This window comes from Protopterus annectens, chromosome 10.part0 (genome assembly GCF_019279795.1).
Source record: "Protopterus annectens isolate FY-2018-M chromosome 10.part0, PAN1.0, whole genome shotgun sequence".
In the NCBI taxonomy this organism is placed as follows: domain Eukaryota; kingdom Metazoa; phylum Chordata; order Ceratodontiformes; family Protopteridae; genus Protopterus; species Protopterus annectens.
The window spans coordinates 1713127255-1713151233 of NC_056744.1; the positions used below are offsets into that span (position 1 = coordinate 1713127255).

Sequence of the window (23979 nt, forward strand, 5' to 3'; positions counted from 1 at the left end):
ATCTGGAAGGCTTGAGATAGACTTTTAAGTAGAAAAAAGGAACTGTCAATGGAGTTACTGATTTGCTTCTAGACTATGCATACTATACTGCATTCTTGGATCTCACTTTGAATGTGGACTTCTGTTACTTACTGTTTAGACTCCTAAAACAGAGGTAATCAGAATTCAACATTTTCAATAGCTTCTTGTAGTGTTAAGTTTAGATGTCCAAATAAGCCGCCTAAGTTCTGTTTTATGACATCTGACTGTTTAAACACAATTATTTGTCGTTTCTTTGGCAACTTTCTAGCTGCTTATAATATCCGGTTTTATAAAATGAACTGTATAGTCCTACTTTAAGCAAATTTTTGATATTCAGTTTTAAATGCTTGCAGCTGATGGTTTATTTATCAGTGTAAGGGTATGCGCATTTGAACAGCCAAAATTAACTGTTAGCTCTTGCCTCTCAAAGAATTACCTAGCAAGGTAGTGATATTACTATTTAATGGTTTGCTTATTTACAGGGCCGGTGTTAGCATTTTGGGGGCCCCCAGCAAATGTCAAGTTGGGGGCCCCCTAGGCACTTCCAGTATAAGCATCATCCTAACAATGCCATCCATCCTAAGCAACCTTTTATTTCATGCTGCAAACTTTTAGGAGCAGTATCCACAGACAGACCTGCAGCTACAAGCTTTTACATTACAACAAGCCTATGTATCACACTATCACTATGTTGAGCTGTCTAACAAAGGGGCAGTTAGAGTTACTGGCACTTAGTTGCAACAGTGATACATTGCAACAAGTCTATGTACAGGTCTGGACTTAAAGTGAAATGATGACTGGGCCTACATTTCAACCCCCCCCCCCCCCCACACACACACACACACACACCCCAGTCCTCTCCTCTGAGTCCTTCTCCTTTTGGGCTCCCCATACCATCCATGTTACCTTTTTCTTCCTTATCTCACATTTTGCCTTACTCTAAGCTTTTTCAAGAAGCCATAACTTTCTATATGCTCTGAAGTGCATTTTACACAACCTTTTCGACCAATAATAGCTTGAACAGAAATTATGATTAAGGAAAGAAATTCACTGTTGTGGTTCAGCTTTAGTTTTCCTTGCATCCTTCAACACACCTTTCCTGAACAAGACAGCCCAGTAATAACCATTTAGAAAATAACTCAAGTCAGGGCCCAAGAAGCCACAGGTTTACAGATGGTCTGGGATGCATTTTAGAGCATTTTTAAACATTTTACTCAATGGTTGCCTAAATAAAATTATGAAGAAAAAAGAATTTCAGTCTTATTTTTTTTCTTTCAAGGCATAATTTGTGCCCAAGGCTTAATTTTCAAAGCTGACAAAATTGTAGCTACAGTAAACTAACAAGCCAGTAGTTGTGAGAATATTTAAGTCTTATCTGGAAATACTGCCTACCTCCCTAACTCTCTAATAAAGACAAGTCACTGCCTATGCATCCCTCTGGTGTTAGACTGGGATAAAAGCAGAGATTTAAATTGCCTTTGTCATATATTTCAAGTGACTGATGATATACATATACATAGCATGTTCTTCACCCCAGTCAAAGGTAGCCGCATGTATATGTGCCTAGTATGTGATTGTGAGAATGATTTCAGTAATATTCAAGTTTGTTGCTCCTGGACAGTACACCTCTCTTACACAAGCTATAGTAACCTTCTTTGTATACCTCTGAGGTCTGTGAGAAACACTGCCCTCAGCTCAGACACAAGCTATAATGACTTCATGTGCACACCTCTAAGGTTTGACTGTGATGAAAATTAAAGATGTAATATCCACACAATCTCTAGCCCCGATAACCTGTAGCAGCTTTATGTACACACACACATTTGAGCAGGGCTGGTTTTAGAATGGGTGTGGTTGTAAACAGAGGCTATTATTAGCTTTATCCTAAAAGGGTCATATCTCAGCACCATTCAGGTTAAACAGCGTATTCAGAAAATTGATACATTTTTCTCCAACAAGCAACAGCTTTGGTGGGGCCCCCACAGAGTCAAGGATGATAAATGGAGTCCCCATTATCCATTTAGACAGTCTGGTGAGTGGGGGCAACCAGGCTCCAAGAATATCTAAGTGTCTGAATGTTCTGTGATATATGTTCTGTCTTACTTTCGAAATATAATTACTTGTTAGGTACATTTTTTACTGATACACAGAAGAATAATGACTGTGTCCTGGCATTATTGGGTGCATGCACAGATAAAAATCATTGATGTTTTTTACACACACACACACACACACACACACACACACACACACACAACATGCATGCATAAGCCACAGCAGTACTAGTTATGTACTTAATTTCAGCAAACAGCAATGCCTTGTGCAACATTGGTACTGCCACACCAGATTAGTCACTGCTGTTTAGCAGTCATCAAACAGCAGAAGCAGTAAGATTTATCCCATTGAGGAGTAATGCATACTTGTCACTGTCCCTACTTTCACAGACCTTCCCTGATTTTGTTCATACTTTTGCTTTATCCTTCGTAAAAGTCTGATTTGCTGGTAAATCATTCAGGATTACAAACAGTCAATTAATCCAGACATCTGAGTTTTATACTTATTGTCCAAAAATAGATGTTGATGCAAAATATGTTATTCTAGTAACTTTATAAGTGAATTAGAGAAATATTTAAACATATTTATGATTCTGAGCATTTATTCTATTATTTTTGGGATTGTACTGAATTCTTAAGCAAAGAAATTGAGTTATAGAATCAGGTGCTCTGGTATTAGTTATAAAACTACCTGAAAGAGAAACTATCCCTGATGATCGGAAGCATCAGCTCTTCTTAAAATCCAAAGTTTGCACTGAGGTAAGTCACTCTGGGCTGCTGATCCCTCTAGTGCTTATATTGTTCATGTTCATTATCATCTTCATCCTAACAGGGTCATATCACAGCCCTGTTCATGTTAAAGAGGATAATTAGGAAATGAATGCATTTTTCATTCCTCATTTTTCCCCAATCAGCAGCAGCTTTTGTGGGGCCCCCACACAGACAAAGATGATTAAGGGGGCCCCCTGCAGCCATGGTTTTGCAGGGACTAAAAGCTGGCTATGTTGTTAGTTTTAGTGGAGCAAATGTCCGAAAGCAGGGTTTAACTAAGCCAGGAGCACTATGTCAGTAGTAAAATATTTAATGGCATTCTGATGCCTGTTACTTGACAAAACACCGTTACTACAACCAGAAATATCTTTGAATTTTAAGGGAGATATAAATAAGAGTTATTACCCTCATAGTTTATTAAGTATGCAAGACTGCTGCACTAGCTTTTGCTGGTTTTACAGATGTGACAAAATATCAGGATAAGATAACTTGCTGTGGTTGGGGGCCCCCAGGGAACAGGGGGCCCCCAGCGACCGCAGGGTTCGCTGGTGCCTAAAACCGGCTATGCTTATTTAGGGGTAAATAGTAACTGCACTTTTGGCAAGCTAATTTGTTCTAACTGGTGGCAGCATTAATGTACGAGAAGAAAGGAGACTTTTGAAACAGAAAGCTATACAGTTAAACTGTCCTGGAAAATACTCTGCAAGAGTGCATTGTGTGGCATTTGCAGTGTAAGCTACTTGGCTCAGTACAAGATGGGTAAAATCTTGGAGCCAGTGATTACAATACTAATCAATATCTGTACAGTGTAAGGCATTTATGCTTGTGGCACATGTCGGTTGCTACTCAAGGCAGCAGTGTGCATTTAACATATGCTCTTAATACAAATCCCCTCTTCTACATTACTTGGTACTAGTGGTGTGGATTTAAAGTTCATACAGATTTAAGGCAATAGTGCAGATAAAGAGGTTGTAGCCACCATCCATCACAAGAACCACTGCACATTTCTACTCTAAATCTTCTGATTCAAAGATTTCTAAGTAAGTTAATGTAAGAAAAATCCACCACTGATTCTAATATTTCACTTGGCAAAAATTACCTTGACTGTTGATAGTACCTCTTCCAGGAGGAATCTCATCTAATTTTACAAAATGATTGGGTTTTGCTTCTCTTTCCTTCACAGCCTTCATTTCAAAGCCTATACACAGGTGTTTTGTCTCTTCTACCATCTCTTAACTGTGAGACAGATTTCAGAAGAGGCAGGAGGCTTTGCATTAAAGAACTTGTATATGCCCAAACTGCAGAGGTTTGGTACCAATATAAGAACATGACAGTATTTCAGTGGCTTTGCCTATGGTTAAAGAATACATGGCATCCATGTAAACCAATATTCTCTCTAATTGCAAATTGTTCTAAAATTATTCACAACAGATCACTAAGAAACGTTTTTTCTGAAATACAATTGTAATTAAATTTAGTCAAATAAACATCTCTGAACTGGCACTTTAGTTCTGTTGAAATTTACTTCATGCAAAACACCTCTCTTCAATGATTTTACATCTACAGAAAAGTATTTGAGTTAAAAGCATTGATATGGAGGTGTCCTTTACAGTATTTCACAAAACCTCTCATCACCAATCCTTTTTTTTCCTAAGGGCATTTTTGCTATTGCTCTTAACAAAAGATTCAGTGACTGCTGTCATTTTATCCCATCTACAAAACAAATTGAGATACTGTTGCATGCTTTGGTTCACTGCACCAAATACAGACTTGCCCTAATGGACCAAAGAATATACGGGAAAAAAAGCAACGCAGTGTTTCTTTCTCCACAAGTAAAAGTAGACAAATCAATGCGATAAAACATTTCTAAGCAGCTAACCATCTGTATCATATCCTTTTATCACACTGCTGGCTGACCATTACCATGCCAGATCATACCTCTTAGAGCAAGAAATCTGGACAAAGCCATACATAATGGGGGGGACAAAGGACCAAAAATGGGGAAAATTTTAAATATAGCTCTTACAAACTTAGAAAGTTAATAAAATAGCAGGTTTTGCATTAGCATGAATTTTCTGAAGGGTACAAAGTCTGAAACTCAAATGTCTGTCATTATTTTTGGACCTCAAGTCTTCAAAGATTTGCCAAGGATTTGCCAGAAAACCACAATTTTATGAAAAAATGGAGCAAAAGTATGAGTCAAAAATCTGGATGTTCTGCAAAAATCTGAACAGTTGAAAGGTATGTGTCAGATCCGGGTTCATCACTCAAAGATTGCTTGTACTACACCTTCATTCATATTTTCATTTTTTGTTTCTATAATTTAGTTTATCATCTCAGTGTTTGTGTATTATTCCCACCTCATTTTTTTCTGCTTGCAACATAGCTGCATCTGTTACTGTTTAATACAATACAGCCATGTTTGTGTCTGCAGTCTGTCCTTTATATAGTATAACTACATTTGTGTCTGCAGTCTGTCTTTTTAACACACCATTTCCTGTTGCAGACTTATACTATCAACATTCTTTTTTCCCTTACTTCCATCATACTGTTTACTGATGTGTATAAAAACTTACTATTTTTATTGCTGAAATGTTGATATCAATATGTGGTTATACAAATGTCAGTTTATCAAAATGGAGGTTTCGAAAACTAGGCAGTGACTGAAGCTGCAGCTCTCAGAGAAACAGGAGTACTTGCTTTAGTTGGAAAACCGACTATCCCTGTTTTCCAAATCCTGTGGCACTTTGTGTTAGAATATTTTAGAAGGGGTGAAAGGTGTGATGCACTTGCCCTCCTCCAAAAATATTGTAGTTAATTTCCCCTTTTTCTTTGCTCTGCATTTTATCAAGTACCAGATAACAAAATACATTGAGCATTACTTTGCCTCAACATTTCTGATGGAAACATTTTACAAACTATATTTGTGACTCCTTGATTTGTTATCAAGATTAATACAAATTCTAAGATATTACCTCCATAAATAATATGGCAGCTCAATGTTGCACATTTAACATCCTTGAGCATGGACTGTATAGCTAGGACAGTTGTCTTTGCTGCATTATGTTTCAAATGCTTACAACGTGTGTTCACTGGTACATCATCAGACTGGTATATTATCTTGAAGGAGGAGAAGCACTACAGCTTATCAGCATAACGAGTGCAACATAAGCTTCTCCATTAAATGAGTTTTCAGAGGGAGAATATATATATATATATATATATATATATATATATATATATATATAGAGAGAGAGAAGGGGGGACACAAAAAAGTGCCATGAGGAGCTTCCCTGTCTAACAATAGGCTCCTGAGAGTTTATGCTAAGTATATAAATGGTCAAAAATGATCTCAAAATCAACAGTGTTAAATGCCATTGAGAGAAGGAACAGAATAAATTAGTTCCATAGATTCTAATGGAGCCCTTATTATTAGATCTTTCATAACCTTGTGCAGGGACAGGGGGGTGGTGGGAGGAATTCAGTATTATATTGCATGCATTCAAAATTCAGAGTGAAATTGATCACAGATATAATCTGGACTTGCAGCTCTATCTATATTTACCTGTTTAAGTATTTTGTCTAATTGATATAAAGTCATTTCTTTTTCACCCTCCTTATTTACTTTTTCAGAGATTTTTTTACTTAACATATTTCACTGCATTCTCTCCCTTTTTTTTTTGCACATTTCCTCTACATAATTTATTACAATTAGCATAATCTGAGATTGATGACTTCTTACTTCTCCTTCTTCATCTTTCATTTCTGTCATTACACTACAATTCTCTTTCACTATTTTACTTACATATGTTGATACTTTTTCCTCTTGTAGTAAATATCTTTGTTTATACAATAATTTTTTTTCATAATTTCTTTTATATACTTTTTTTCTCTTTATCATAATATTCTCTCTCATTCTTTTCTAAGATTTCAAACGCATTTATATCTGTTTTTACATACCATTGTTTTCCCATCTGTCTTAACTTACTCTGCCATTGTAATTAACTTCTTTTATATATTTTTTAAATAACCCATCATTCTGACCAACGAATATAAAATTCCCTTAAAGTAACATGATCTTTCCTTAAATGCAAGATGAGTTCCTTTCCTTTTTTGTGCCTTTCATGTTCGTTAATTCTTTTTATACTCTTTCTTATTCCAACATATTTTTGTTTTTATTTACTTCTGTACATGCAGCAAAATGATCGTTAAATCCTGCTGCAACTGATCCTCCTGCTATACTAAAACCTCCAGATATTATAAAATAATCAGTGCCATATTTTAATATACCTCTTCTATCTATCCATACTTTTCTATCCCATATTAGTAATTTGCCACATTTCAAAACTTCTTTCACTTTTCTTATATCTTTTCCATTCTTTTTCCCCCTTTAATCACAGTTGAAGTCTCCTATTATTACAATATCCATACTTACTAATATGTAATCTAAAATCTGTTGAAATAAATTCTTCCTTTCCTTAAAATGACATATGCATATATAGTTATGCGTCTATAGACATTTCCTTTTCATTATAAATCTACAACAGTAAGTCTTTCCATTCTAATGTTAAATCTAGATCTTAACCGCTCTTCTGCCTAAAACTGCTATTCTTGAATGCTTGTTTCCTAAATTCCATATTCTCTCTCGTTCCCATATTTTTCTGTTTGCAATTTATCTTTATTTGTTAGAAATCTTACATCTTCCAAAACAATTATATCTACATCGCATGTATTATACCATTCTAAAATCTGCACCCTTATTATATTTTTATGCTGTTCACATTTACTGAGAGAATTCTTAAACTGTCAGTTTCTCTATTCCTTAATTTAGATTAATCATCCTCCTCTTATATTACTTTTAAATACATCATTTTTTATCTATTTCTTTTCTTTTAAGTTTATGCTTTTGAATTTCCTTTTTCTGTCTCTTAACCTTTTACAAATGGAGTTCTTTTTTCCTTTTCCTACTTTCTAACTTATATCTTCATCTCAAACTTCTGAATCTATTCCTAGTTCCTCCTCTCCTTTTCTTTAATATCATTTTCTTTCCCATTTTGTTCTTTATCCTCCTCATTGTGACCATCTGCTTCATTGTACTTTCTTTACAATCCATCTATGCACGTCCAGTTATTTTACATTTGTAACATTTGAGTTCACATTTCTTTATACCATGTCCATATTCCCCACATATAAGACATTTCTTTTTATCACAATAACTTACGAAATGTCCTTATTTCCCCCAAAAAAAACATGTCCTTGGTTGCCCCCAACATTTTACCACACCCTTATTTCCTTCAACATTTATAATATTTGGAATATGTATATTTTTTTCTATTTTCAGTTGTAACACAACATTGCAATCCCATCCCCCAAGTCCATAAAGCTTTGATATCATAAAGTTTTGAAATGTTAATTTCTTTATAAATATTTTTAAATATCCTTTCAAACTCTCTCTTTCAACCTCTAAAACTGTATATGTATTTTATTTTTTGTCACTCAAAAAAAAGTTTCATTACATAACCATTCCATGGATTATCATTCTGTCGTTCTTCATATTCACACAAAGACCTTTCCATGCCTTATGAACTCTCAAAAAAGTCACAAAATATATCTTTATTTATTGAAATAAAAGCTCTTACCTCATGTGTTTTAATTCCTAAAGGAAGTATCACTGTGTTTCATACCTACAATCTGTCCAGCTCCTTGTTCCTTTTACTGTGTACTGTACTGTCACCACATATTTTCTTTTGATATTATATTATTTTTCCTTTTCGTTCTGCTTTCCACCGTTTGCTACTGTCTCCACTTGTTTTCCATTTTTATGTATTGCTCCCTTTCATAATATTGGGCAGCCACGGTGGTGCAGCAGTTAGCGTTGCTGCCTCACAGCAAGAGGGTCTCTGGTTCGATTCTCAGCTGGGGTACCTTCTGTGCGGTGTCTGCATGTCCTCCCTGTGGTTGCGTGGGTTTCTTCCAGGTGCTCCGGTTTCCTCCCACATCCCAAAGACGTGCAGTAGGTGGATTGGACACTCTAAATTGGCCCTAGTTGTGAGTGTGTGCATGTGTGTGTGCCTTCTATGGAAGGTTGGGTGCCGGGCTGGCAACACGACACTGTAAAACTCCACTGCCAATCATAAGCGGACAGATCCGCTGTGGCAACCCCTAACCGGGAAAAGCCAAAAGAAGAAGAAGCTCCCTTTCATAATATTCTCCACTTCCTCCTCTTGTATTTCTTCTATTATTGCTCTCTAGGATACATCCTTTTCTGGTTCACTTTGATTTATCATTTTATTTAATACATCATCCTACTACTCTTCTAACTTAGGGGGGGTTTAATACATCATCCTACTACCCTTCTAACTGGGGCAGGGTTAACAATGCACTCCTCTATCACCACATCCTTAATAACTGCAAACAACACCTTCTGAATAAGGCTTTCTGAATCCTCTGCAATGCCACAAGTAACTTGTTTAGAGCTGGCACTCACATCCTCTCTGTCCGTCACTATCTCAATCCTGCTAAACCTCCTCCCAGCAGTCATTGTGCAAGGAATGGGATGTGCACACATGCTCACTCTAGGCAAGCTGTGAGCACAAGCTGTAAGCAGAAGTTCCCTGATGCCATGGCCAAATTTTCCTAGTCTTAGAAATAACTGCTCAGTGAAGGGTAAACAAATAAGCACAGTTTTACATCAATGAAACTGTAACTGAACTCCAACTCTTCGTACATATCGAAGGGCAGATCCTGTCTGTTAAATCTGGTCGATTTCTTTGAAACAGTCACCAAGGCCATTGACGAGGGGAAGGTGGTCCACACAGCCTACCTGGACCTCGCAAAAGCCTTTGATACAATACCCCACTCGGGCATTATAGATAAGCTCACCAGCTTAAATATAAACCCCTATGTCACTAGATGGGTTGCAAACTGGCTCAAGGACAGAACCCACATGGTTAGAATTGCTGGAGCCATGTCAGACTTCAAACCAGTTACAAGTGGCGTCCCACAAGGCTCAATCCTGGGACCTCTCTTGTTCGGTATATATTTCTCAGAGGTACAGGCCAACACGGAAGGACTGTGGCTGACCAAGTTTGCAGATGACTGCAAACTGGGCGCCATAATCGACTCTCCAGCCGACACAAGCATCCTCCAAAAGGGCCTCATAGAAACAGACAACTGGTGCTAGAGCCATGGCCTCAAGCTAAATGCCAAAAAGTGTATAGTCATCCCCTTTGGCAAAAACAAAGTGCTCACAAATTACCACATAGGTGGTAATCCATTAAGTACAGAAGAAGTAATTAGGGACCTGGGGACCCAAGTTGATAGCAATCTCTCATTTGACAACCACGTGGCCAAAGTGGTTAGAAAAACATTTTATATAGCCCACCTAATCATGAAGGGATTCACATCTAGATCAGGGGAGGTCATCGTGCCTCTTTACTCATCCCTCATCAGGCCCATAATTGAGTACAATTCCCCTTTTGGGATGTACCTTACCAGACACCTCAGCAACTGGAAAGATCCCAAAAGTACCTCCCCAAGAGGATCAAAGGGCTCAAACAGATGCCATATGCTGCCCGGTTAAAGAAACTCCAGCTCTACTCAGTGGCATACCGCCTGCTCAGAGGCGATCTGTGCCTGACGTATAAAGCCATGTCCAACCCGGAATTAATGGACATGCTGCACCTCAGAAAATTCAAATTCCATCGAGCTACGCACTCAAGAGACTTGAACTTAGCACTGAAATAAATAGGACATGCTGGAGGTACAGATTCATAACCCAGAGGCTCCCTTCACTCTGGAATAAAATCCCAGTCCAGGTTAGGCAGAGTCCCTCATTGACTCTCTTCAAGAGGAATCTTGATGAGTGGATGGGAGATCGTAGGTTTACTGTGTCACTGTTGGACAGAGGCACAGTATACTAACCTCGAAAAAGGGCATAGCAAAATTAATTTAAAATGGGTGGCGAAAGCCAAACACACTCTGGCTAGGCTTATAAATGCCCAAGGGCAGATAGCCTAGTATGAACCTATGAACCTATAAATATAACAGCACTCAGACAGCATGTTTTGACCTGTTGGCAGTCAGCAATGTTTGTCTGAAAGTAAAACCATGGATCAGCTTTCAACATATGTGCAGACTGAATTAAAAAAGAATAAAAGTTACTCAAAATCAGACGACTGCTTTAAGCTATAATTATCTTAAATCTCAAAATGTTTCTTCATGTTAGCTACAAACCTCAAATTTAACTGTCTTAAAAAAAGCAAAAATGAAAACCACACTTACTGTTAGAAAACCAGTAGTTTCCTGTTTTCCAGTCAGTGACTTATCATCTGACCTTGCTGCCTGAGTGGCAATAATATAATGTTTAAAACAGTCAGCATTTTCTTCCATTGCTTCCAGAACCTTTACTTTGTTCTTGAGCTCCAAGTTGGTATCTGACATTGCTGAGTACGTATCCATAACATAATTTTTAATATAAACAAGATTTCCTTCCATCTATTTCAGAATTTCTGCTTCCTCCTCCTTAAGCTGTTTGATGCATGTTCCTCTTTTTAATGGTGAAACTAAATTTGCATGTGTTGTCCCACACTAAAAGCATGTACCTGTGAAAAAAAGAGAGAGAGAAAGACAAATTAAACTGCTGTACATCTCAGTACCAACTGATGTATGAATGTCCTAGTACACATGAATGACAAAAAGCATGCCCACTGGCACAGAGGCAGGGTAACTGACTGCAAAACTGGAGATGTGGAGCCTTGAACAAGACTGAGCTCGCCTACACAGTTTGCAAGGTAGATGGACAACCAACTACAATGTTCTGTCTGAAGGAGTGAGGAGGATACCTAGTACAAAGACGACGCAGTAACGTGTAATAGGAGGCAGCACAATGCGATCGCTACACATTCAGGTATCTGACGCTGGATGTGAAAAAGGGGTGAGGGAAGCCCTGCACTGTCAGAGTCTGACTCTGTGACAGCCCACCCTCATCTATAAAGTCCAGATGGTCTCTTCCAGGACTTACATGGATGAAACGATCCATATTCCTTGAAAGAAGTGGTTGCCAGTTAAGTGGGCTCACTCCCGACTTAGGCCAGTAACTACTCAGAAGGAGAGAATCTGACAGAAACAATGGTGGCTGAGCCATGATGTGGGTCACATAAACAGAGGAATGTCACATATATCAGGTTGTGCTGTTATGATAAGAAAATCAGTATACACAAGTATGCTGGGGTCCATATCAAAATAATAAACTCCCACATCATCGAACATTAAAACAATGAGATTGGAATGCCAAATATTCAAAATAATGACACCACACAACAGCGAATTTCAGAACATTGAATAGGGTGGGTGAGTAATTGTGTGAGATCACACTACAGCTGGGTTTGGGGGTCATGCTCCTACTCAGCTGTACTGTGGGTTTCAGAGGTGGAATATGTAATTAGCTCAGGGTGTTGGTAGCTCAAGGTGGTCCTTGCCCCCCTGCAAAAGGTTCTGCCTATGGTGTAGGATGGTTGTAGAGTAATGTTTACTTGTTTGATGTGGCGATATTCAATGTTGTACAGTTTCGTTACTTTGAATGTTCGGTGTTCCAGTCTCATTGTTTTAACATTCAATGGTGTGGGAGTCTATTATTTTGAAACAGACCCCTGTATAATAACATAGGTGTGCTGGTATTCTCTCACATCATGCTGAAATACTTCAGAATGCAACTGCCATTACATATTCTGCAATGGGCTAGATTTAATTCTGCGTCTGAACTCTGGAATACCAGTCATGCTTGACAATGGATATAGAGATCATAAAAGAGATAAACTATGGCTTGTGCTGATCTGTGGTGTTGTCGGACAGAGCTGTAATGCAGAATTGTGAATGTGATTCTATGGGGATGTGGAATATATATCTGAAACACAAAATGGCATGTTTGCATCTACTGGAATGGATGAAAAATGTCTTCTGGAAGTACAAGGGGCTACTGCATAGAGCTCTGATACAGAATGAGTTATGTGATCCTTGGAGTTGCATCTGGGTGCAGAATAATGGCTCAGTTGATCTTATGGTATTTGAAAATGGATCTGAGGACCAGAGCATTTCTTGTGGGCCTTTGCTCTAAGAGAACAGATCTGTGGATAAGGAAAAGTGCATGCAATCTTTTGGAGTTAAAGAAAAGGTCTTAGATACAAAAGTTACTTACTGACTCTGTGATGCAGGAGAACAGATCTGATATACAGAATGCTGCATACAATCCTATTGAAAAGAGGAAGAGATCTCAGATACAGAATGGTGCATAGGTTAATAAAGGACTGTGAAACAGATCTCCAATCTAGGAGACCAGCTAACATACTGAGTAAGGTCTTTGCCTCCCATGTACAAGGTTCAATCCTGACCTCCGACCAATGCCTGTTTGGAGATTGCATGTTCTCCCTGTGCCTCTGTGAGGTTCCTCCCAGCCCCAAAAAACATGCGGAGTGTTTCCATTTCAAACTTGTCAATGAACAGAGCTGTGGGCAACAGCACAGACTCTACATGGTGCCCTATTGGGGAAGAGTTGTACAGCCCAAAAGCTTTGTGGTTTCACTGTGGTGCTCAGTACCCTCAAGACATGAGAATATGGATCACAGACTGTGCACTGTGGCAGGGCTAGCCATTCAGTGGGGTAAAATATGACTCTAGATGATTTGGTCACATTAACTATGGTCATCAAAATGGGCATGGGTAATTACTGGTGATAAGTGGGTTGAGGACCTGACCTATGCTAACCTATGCCAGGGACACATGCTAATGGTGGGAGAGGTGTATGTGCCCTTATTGGCCAGGGTGTACCCACCACAAAGACAAGCAGGCCTGGGTCAGTAAGCTACTGACCAGCCAGTATTTAGTTGCCCAGCCTGGGTTACCTAGGATAGCTCTTTTGAATGAAAGCTGGACATAAAACCAATCAATCTGCCAAACATGAACCCAGAACTGCTGCACTTGATGCAGGTTCACTGACAGGATGCAGCTTGGGAGTGGATAACATGATAATACGGAGCAGGCTGGACATCCTATGTGTCCAAGAGACAAAAGGGAAGGGCATTGTAGTGAAACGACTTGGCTTGGGATCCACAGTCTACTACTCAGGAGGGGGACAAGCTAGAAATGGTGTGGGAATTGTGGTGAGAGAGAGGCTTCAGAAGGCAGTGAGAGATATAATCTTTTGATAATGGGTGACTTGAATACACATATTGGGACACACAGAACAGGATATGAGGATTGCCTAGGTCCATATGGGTGGGGCAACAGGAATAAAGAAGGCAAGGCCATTCTAGACCTTTGTCTGGCAAATGGCTTGATAGTAGCCAACACATGACTCAGAAAGAGATACAGTCAAAAGATCACATAAAACAGTGGCCAAAATGCAACTCAGATAAACTTCCTCCTAGTACAGAAAGGGCACTGGGAGAGAAACAGTGATCGCAAAGTCATTCCCAGTGAACAGTCCATCAGCAGCACAAACCAATGGTTGCCACAATCAGCTGCAATCAGTGGACAGGGAAGGCTCTATGATCAACAGAGACCAGGCTGAAGACTTGGAGGTTGACTGGAGAGAAAACATAACAGTTCAAGGAATTACTCAGGGCTCTAGCAACCCAAGAAAAGGAGGAAATGGGTGGAGTTGACGAAGAAGAATGGTAGCACCTCAAAACAGCATGTATGAGGACTACATAAACAGATATGTGGCTCAGCCAGGTATGGAAATAAGGTACATAATGAAAGCTGGTGGTGGAATGCAGAAGTCCAGGAAGTCATCAAAAGAAAGGAGTGCAGGAAAAATTGGGAGATAGAAAAGACTGACCAGGCTAGGAAGGAATACTGGTTGGCTAATGAAGAAGCTAAGAAAGAAGTTGCAATAGCAAAGAATAGGGCATTGGAGGCAATCTACCAACTTCTGGAAAGTGACTCAGTAAGGGGCACAAAGAAACTATATCAGGTTGCAAGGCAAAGACAGAAAGGTAAAGAAGATAGTCAGACACTCTTCATATGGGATGCCAGCAACAACTTGCTCACCAATCCAAAGGACATCAAAGGCAGATGGAAAGAGTATTTCCAGCAGCTTTTGAATGAAGAAGCCCCCACTGAAGCTGTACTGACCCAGAAACAGCCTACAATAAGTGAAGAAGAGAAGCCCACCCTGGAAGAAGTAAAGTCAGCACTAAGGAAGATGAAGTCAGGGAAAGCAGCAGGCTCAGATGAGGTCACAGCAGATATGATAAACATGCTGTGTGAGACAGGGGAGAAATGGCTCCTGAGGGTACTCATAGCAGTGTGGAGAAAAAAGATGTATCCCAGATGACTGGAGAATAATCATACTCCTGCCAATGTACAAGAACAAAGGGGACATCCACAACTGTGGGCAGTACAGAGGCATCAAACTCCCAGCACATTGCACGAATGTTCTATAGTGGCGGACTGATAAATGGATGCACAGAGCAGTAAAACGTAAGATGGGAAATGAGCGGTTCAGATTTAGATAAGGATGCAACACAACTGACCCAATGTTTGCAGTGAGAAAGATAGTTGAGAAGAAGCTAGAGATGAGTAAGCAGTCCAACTGGGCATTCCTAGACTTGGAGAAAGCATATGACAAGATCCCAAGTTGATTTGGGCAGTACTGTGGTGGTTTGAAGTCCCAGAAACATTAGTAGAATTAGAGCAGGCTATGTGCAAGGACCCAATGACTCAAGTACGAATAGTGTTCACCTCACAGAGGGGCTCCCAATGGGAGTGAGTGTGCACCAGGGTTCAACTCTAAGCTCACTGCTCTTCATACTGGTGACGAATTACATTAGCAAACAGGTTGGAGGGGACAGATCAACATAGTTGCTGTATGCAGATGCTATGGCATTACAGGCAGACTCTGAGCAAGAACTTTAGCAAAGGACAGGGTATTGGTATGCAAAACTGAAGACACATGGGATGAAACTAAGCACAGATAAGAGTGGTAATGGCAGCAAACTGGGGAAATCAGGAGAAGCTGAGAACTGATATAGAAGGGAAAATAATGGAACAGGTAAATATCTTCAAGTATCTGGGAGGGGTAGTTGAGGGAAGGGTAGTCTGAATGAAGAGGTCAAAGCTAGAATTAGAGGGGCTGTAGCCAACTGACATAGAGTATCAGGTGTAGCCTATGGCAGAAGAATGCCAAATAAGCTGAAAAGTAAGGTGTACAAGACAGTGGTGTGACCAGTACTACGGTATGGTACAGAAACCTGGGCAGTAAAGGCAGAACAGTTGAAGAAGCTAGAGGTGATGGAAATGAAGTGCCTGAGAAGGGTGGTAGGATGCACACTGTGGGACAAACAAAGAAATGAGGACATAAGAGCAGAAGCTAAAGTAGCTCCAATTGCAGAAAAGATCAAAGAGAACAGATTACGGTGGTTTGTACATGTGCAGAAAAGCAGAACACAATCTGGTGAAGAAGATTTGGAACAGACAGGAAGAAGGTAAGAGGAAGCGAAGACATCCAACAAAGAGGTGGATGGATTGTGTGAAAGAAGATCTGCGACAGTCAGGCATGAGTGTTGAAGAAGGCAGGAGTGTAGCATTGAATCAAGAGAGAGAGAGAGATGGTGACAGTTAACAGAATACTCCATCCCCATGTACAAAATGGGGACAAAAGGGGGTGATGATGATGCTGATGATGAACTAGATCTCAGATACAGAATGACTTGTGAAGTCTATGAGGTTGTGTAATAGATATTAGACATAGAATGGCTCATTTGGGTCTATGCTGTTGGAGAAAAGCTTTATGACAGAAACATGGGTCTGGAGTGTTGGGGAAAACATTGGTGATTTAAAACCATTCATCTGACTCAAAGGGTTTGTAAAGTTTTGTTGGTATGTGTATAAAACATAGTGATTCGCGAGTCATTGGATTTGAGGAGTAAATCTATAATGCAAATAGTTTATATGTGAGGTTAGGGGGGACATCTGTTGTATGAATGGTCTGTCTAGACCTTTTCATTGTGGAATACTTGTGAGTGGTTCTTATGAGTCAGTAAAGTATGCATTTATAATACTGGGAATAAATAACAGCAGGATACAAAATGTCACACCTGTATCTGTGAAACTAAGAGATCTATACCTGTAAAACACAATGGCTCAAAACAGCCTGTGAGTCTGGGATTTATGAATTAGGAAGAATAAGATTTTAGGCATACAATCACAGAAGACAAGATGCCTCTTGAATTACTTCAGTTAAAAGAGAGGAAATAAGCCTTCATATCAGATCTGAGCTATGAGCAGAGAATATATCACAGTGATACAAAAGAACAGAAAATTACAGTGGTACCAGTGATGGAATTCAGTACATTCAGAAAGAGGCTGGTTAGAAGTACAACTTCAGCCCCAGTCCCAAAAGCACCTACAAGAGCAGTTGAATTAGTCTGCAAATAGGAACCATTTCAGTAACACAAAAACCTCACTGAGATGAACTACAGCACTGATGACTCGCAGAAAAAGCAAGTAAGACAATAGTTAGGAATAATACTCAAGTAACTCATACAGGATTTTTAATGTCTCCTCTAGTGCCTTACCTCCTGGAGAAGGTCTGCTTCTGCAAAAAGGCTTAATATTTGTACCCTTCAAGACAGGTTACTCACTCCACAGAAGGAGTTTGCATACGAGGTAAATCTCAAACTATCATTTCTTTCAGAGGATGACAACAGTCAAGCACAAAAGTAGTATATTTTGTTGTAAAAAGGGAGCATTTTGTCCAGATTTGTACCCTTTTCTCTCTCATCTTTAAGGTAGCTTTGAGTCAAAGATCAGGGAACTCTTACAAAAAGCCACCTAAGAGTTCTTTCTATAACAACATTTATAAAGAGTAACATATTTTTACTAAATGGTTTGAAAAATGATCCTTCTATAAAAATAATGAGGGCAGATAAGGGAGACTTGTTATAGACAAAGTAGACTATAATGATGCTACAACTGCTGGTTGTTATGAATTAATTAGCCAACAATTTTGAATATTTATTTATTTCCATTGTATAACTAAATATGTGAATTGGTCTATTGACCCTTTCCAGTCACGGCATGGATACCTTCAAAGGTACAAAAACACAAGAAACAATAAAGTAAATGATGACAGAGAAAGGTAAATATATGCAGTGGTAACAATTTATAATTACTTAAATATTTTGGAAAATTTTTTGCAGTTAATGTACAAATATTTAGAATGCATACTGGGGTAATGCTCTGAATTAAATTCACATTATTGTTACTATCATATGATACATGGTTAAGTTAGCTGATTGACTCATTTCACTCACAATCCCGACTGAATAGCACAAAACATAGCAATTTGCAAGATAAAGCAGTAGAGATTTCAATAACAGATGTGCATAAGAATTCACATTTGTGGAATTCGAAGCAATGTAAGTGAATTCCATTAACACAGTTGTATGTAAGAATTACATTTATGGAATATACAGCACATTGACAAAGCATGAATGACATCACAATGGATTAGGAAACACAAAAACATATTACTGCAGCAAACTATTGAAGGCAATTGATGCCCAATATAGCAAATTGTCAGAAAACAGAGAAAATTAAGTTTTATGTATTGCCCATTATCTCAGAAGTATTTGCAAGCAGATTATGTATGTAGGTGTTCTTTTAGGGATTTTTTTAAAGGTTCAATGGATTCTTGCTTTTTTTACATATGTAGGCAAGGGGTTATATGTTGCTGGTCTTAATCTTGTAAAAGCCCTTTTCCCAGTATGATTTATGAAAGGTGGACATATAAAGGACATGCAGTTATCTTGTGAGCTTCTCAGCTCATATTAACTCACTTGAATAGGAAGTTTCAGTTTTTTTTTGGGGGGGGGTGGAATAAATGTGTTTCAAAGTTTTGAAGATCAATGATTTAAGGAGAAAGACATCCCTAATATTCAGTGAAAGCTAATTGGAGTTTTCCAGCAGTTTGCAGTGAATCTGTAAAAGATATGCTAGGTATACAACTCTACAAATATTTTTCTCTGCAGCTGTAGATGCCCATAAAGCTACAGATACTGTTATTTTAGACATGCTCACTATTGGATATAGTTCTGAAAAATTGGCTATTGTCAAAAACCTTCTGTAAGATAAAGGACTGTATTTAAGAATCCAAATATCCATAAAGATAGCATTCAAGCACATTCATAGACATCATGTTAAAGACCATAGTAAATAATTCATTTTCATTTGCAAGTGACTCCATGGAGCACATTTAGTAATATGATTCAACATGGAGTTACTGACAGCAAATACATTCTGGTCACTGATGCGGTTGTGGTTTTATACCATTGTCCACTGATATTCCTTTTTCCCTTTGCTTTCAAACTGTTACAGGACATTGCATGCTCACTTCTATAACCAAGATTAAATTAGAGACGCTGTCTGTGAAACACCATCTTTTCTACTAACAAAGAAAAAAAAAACAAAAGAAGTTTGACTTCTGCTCATACATCCTGGGTTCTTAGCTCAGTTGTACAAGTACAGTTTCAGCAGGGAACTCAAAGTGTACCGTTCTGACGTTGTTTAGGGCCACTCTATTATTCACTCAAGGTTTATAGTGGATTGCTGTTCTACTAGTTACTGTCTGCTGTGTTATAATAATAGTGAGAGTGCAGTGTCCTATCACAGAATCCATGCTTACAACCTTAAACAATATTTATTATATTACTGGCTGTCCTTTTTCTCCTTCAGGTAATTGGTTACATTCTTACTGCTGCTCTCTCAGCCAAACTTAGTTTATTCCTCTCCAGTCTGCAAATTATTCTGCACTCTGTTTGCTGTGAAACTGTAAGTGTGTGATGAAAGCTCACCTGTAGACTCACAGTGTTCTTTAGTACTTTACTCCTAAACAGCTCTACTGTAATTGCAGTCTGGAGTTGCATATCCCTACCTGCCTTCCACTCCTTTTAAAGGCATATGCATAAATATGGACATACCCCATGTACAAGAATACACACACACAATTCCTAAACCAGTCTGCATTTAAGTATTTTCAACCTTTTTCCTCTCTTACATTTACTAACCACAGTGACCACAACTTACACCATCTACCTCACTCAGCTATGCAATCCTACCCTTCTTATATTCATACCCCAGTTTTCTAGCTCCTCCCACTCCTACACTCATAACCCAGTGTTCTAGCTCCTCTCTCTCTCTCTGACGTATCTTTCTAGAAAGCTACATACCATGCTTCTCTTAAACATTCCCACATCCTTAACCTTCCTATTTTATCACATTACATCTTATCATGCATCATTCAATGTTGTAGACATTTGTTCCACTGTGTGCTCCACCTCTAACCATTTAGATCATCCCACTTCACCACTAATCACTTCCAGTACATACAAAGGCTCACTCAATCTTTACTTCAAATTAATAAACCCTCACACCTACCAGACACACACACACACACACACACACACACACACACACACACACACACACACACACACACACACACACACACACACACACACACACACACACACACACACACACACACACGAAAACTAATTGCTACAGTTAAACCAAAACAAGCTTACTAAACGCATTCATTTTTTTGTCTTTTACCACTCCGTGGGGATATTCCTGCCAAACTCCGGCCCCTCCTCCCAGCCACAACTCTCCCTGCCCCAAATAACACTTCCTCTGAAATTACTTTTCAATCCAACACCCATTTTATAGATAACATTAAAGCCCTTACTAAAGCTTTTTCTCACAACAACCTTCATATACCCTCTCTTCAGACAGCAAACACCTCAAATTTTACCCTAAAACCCGCCTCAACCACCTGGAATATAAAACAGCTATTACTTAAACTAAAACCCTATTTTCCTTCAGTAGATAATCTCCCAGTAGAATACCTCAAGCTGTCTGTCTCTTCTAATTAGCAGATCCATCAAGGAATCATACATTCCTTCTCTATGGAAAAAATTCATCATTAACCCCCTTCATAAAGGAGGAATCTAATTCAGACCTATCGCCATATTATCCCCTTTGTCAAAAATTCTGGAAAACTGTATTCACAAGCAACGTCTTCAACATATTTTCAGGAAAAGCTCCTGAACCCCACACATCATGGTTTTAGACTCACCCATAGCAATACCATGGCCTTATTAACTTTCACAGATGCTATTAAAGCCAGAGATGAAGGCAAACTTGTTTCCTCTGTATTCCTGGATCTGTCTAAAGCATTTTTATGTAGTCTCTCAGCAAAACCTCCTCTACCAACTGTCTTCCCTCGGGCTATCACAACCCACACTACTATGGTTTAACAATTACTTAACCAATAAAGACCAATCTATTAAATGGCTCGCCACTTTTTTCGCTTCCTTCCTGTCAGTGCTGGTTTGCCACAAAGCCCCATTCTTGGCCCTCTACTCTAATATATTCACTAACAATTTACATAAATCATCTCACAAGCCTCCCTCATACAATACGCTGATGATTCTACCCTAATATGCATTTTCGACAACCTAATATATCTTCAGAAAACTACTCAGGAAGCCTTTAACTCTGTTGAAAGTTGCCTACAAGACAATCACCTGCTATTAAATCCAAAAAAAAAAAAATTACTTCTATTTTCTCCAAAATCCAGTTTCCATGAAAAAACAACTTTCAGCATTGTTCCCTAAACAATAGTATGATCGAAGTCACCCCACACACAAGGCTTCTTGGCATAACAATTGATGACAAATCTTACATTCAATTTACATACCCACAACAGCTTCAAGAAACCCTATCACAAACTAGGCACCCTACATAGAGTAAAGAAATTCCTTATAGACTTTGTTACGGTAAATCTCTCCGCCTCTTACTTCTTACCCTCTCCTATACAGAGCTCCCATCATGACCAAACTTGAAAACAACTTATTTGTAAAACTGAACACTGCTATAACAAAGTTGCTAGATTCACTTACAGCAAACTATACTAAACCCACCACTGTTTAGCTCTAACTAAAAACACTTAAATGGCTCAAGCTTCCTTACCACCTATCTTATACTTAGCTCACCTTAACCCATAAAATCATCCGTACCCCATCTGCCTGCCCAGCAATTAGACCCCTACTTCAATATTATCTTCCAAACCGTCCCCATTGGTCAAATTATAAACAACTGCTTACCATCTACAAGCCACAAAGGACTACTGGGGTCAGTCTCTGTTCCAACAGTGTAGGTAGAACTTGGAATAAGATTCCTATATCAATCAGGTCTGTTATACACTTTCATCTTTTCAAATCATTACTAAAAGACTTCCTCTCTGTCTTCTCCTGCCTTGTCCCTGTTCCTCATCTGGGACTCGGCTCTCTAACACCCATCATCACCTTTCTTACACTTCACTTTAATGCACTAAATCAATTAACCTGCTTAGCCCCTTCTAATACCTAACTTTATTGTACATCTTCAAATACTATATCTACTTTTAATTACCACAACCATATTACTATTCCATCACTACTTGTCTAACACTCCGAAATGCATATCTCCTCTAATACCGCACTCTATTTTATTTCTTAAATGACTCCAATCTACTTTATATACCACTCTTCTATCTGAAAATTCTCAGTACAATGCTTGTAAATTTAATGTTTGTGAATATCAATTCAAATTTTATTATACTATTATGCTATGTATTCACTGAAACTGCATTAAAAATTATGTCATTATAAATACGGACTGCAATTAAATATGATACTTTGGAGATTTCCTTCCTGGGCCTCCACCGAAAAAGGGCACCTGTGCCCAGTCAACTTTCATATCGGTCCTAGGGCCTATACAAGCCTAGCCATAACAATTCCCCAGATATTTCTCCCCACAATATTTACTTCCCTGGACCCCTGTCTAGCAGGGTGAGTGATGTGATCCCCGGGGTGAATTTCCTATCTCCCATCCAATCGTCAAGGTTCCTTTTGAAGATGGCCAAGGAGGCACTCTGCTTGACATGTATGGGCAGTCTATTCCAGAGTCTGGGGAGTCTCTAGGTCCAGAACCTATCCCTCCAGCATGTTTTGTTCATTGTGATGACAAGGTTTAGATCCCTGGAGTGTGTGGCTCTGAGGGATTGGGATTTCTTTAAGTGCAGCATGTCCAACAGCTCAGGGTTAAACATGGCCTTGTATGTTAAGCAGGGATAGCCTCTGAGTAGGCGATATGCCACAGAGTATAGCTGGAGTTTTTTTAGCCCCCTCATAAGAGCAACTAACAGGGTCTCTACCCGCTTCGCTCGCCTCTCGCCCCCAGTGGTCCCACCTTTATTACACTCACAAACCCCTCCCATCTTTCCTATAGCCAACCACAGCACTAAACCAACACTACCTTCTCTATCTTCACACTATCGCACCTCCTCAACTAACACGTACAAGCATACCTCACCTATGCTCACTGCATGCACTCTCCTTGCATATCTTACATCCTACCACAGCTCTGTCATTCGCCCACTCATCCACTACCACTGTACTACTACTCACACCACCACTCATGTCTCACCCTCACTCAGCTCCTCTCCCACCAACTCAAGAACCATCCCTATGTACCCCCCACATATTCTACCAACTATATTACTCAAACATAAATCATCCCTACAACTTAACATAGTAACCCTCTCACCATACCTATTACCCACAGAGCACAATCATAAAGTTTCCCTTATAAACAAACACATTCAAAAACTGAGACAACTAATAATCTCATGCATATCAAAACTAGCCCTAAGTGGAGACATCCACCCCAACCCTGGCCCTACCATCTCCAACCCCAATCCTCATAATCAGACTAGAAACCACAACTTCTCCCATATTACAGCCAATAGAAAGCCAAGTGACTTCCTTCTACTAAGCCTAAATATTAGAAGTATATCCAACAAAGTCCACGAACTCCATGCCACCATGGACTTGTACTCCCCAGATATAGTCATCCTGACAGAAACCTTGCTAAAACCTTACATTACCAGTGAGCAAATACTCCCTACAGGTTACGGCATACTAAGAGTAGACTGGCTAAACAAGAAAGGAGGCGATGTAGCTATAATATTTAAACAGCATCTAAACATCCAGATCTTAAAATCATCAGCTCCACAAATAGGCAATGAAGA

The 23979-nt window shown here is 39.1% G+C and overlaps 1 pseudogene; it reads right to left on the reverse strand.

Moving 5' to 3' along the window:
• LOC122813948 overlaps positions 1-23979 on the reverse strand; it is a 120610-nt pseudogene that overhangs the window by 82452 nt on the left and 14179 nt on the right.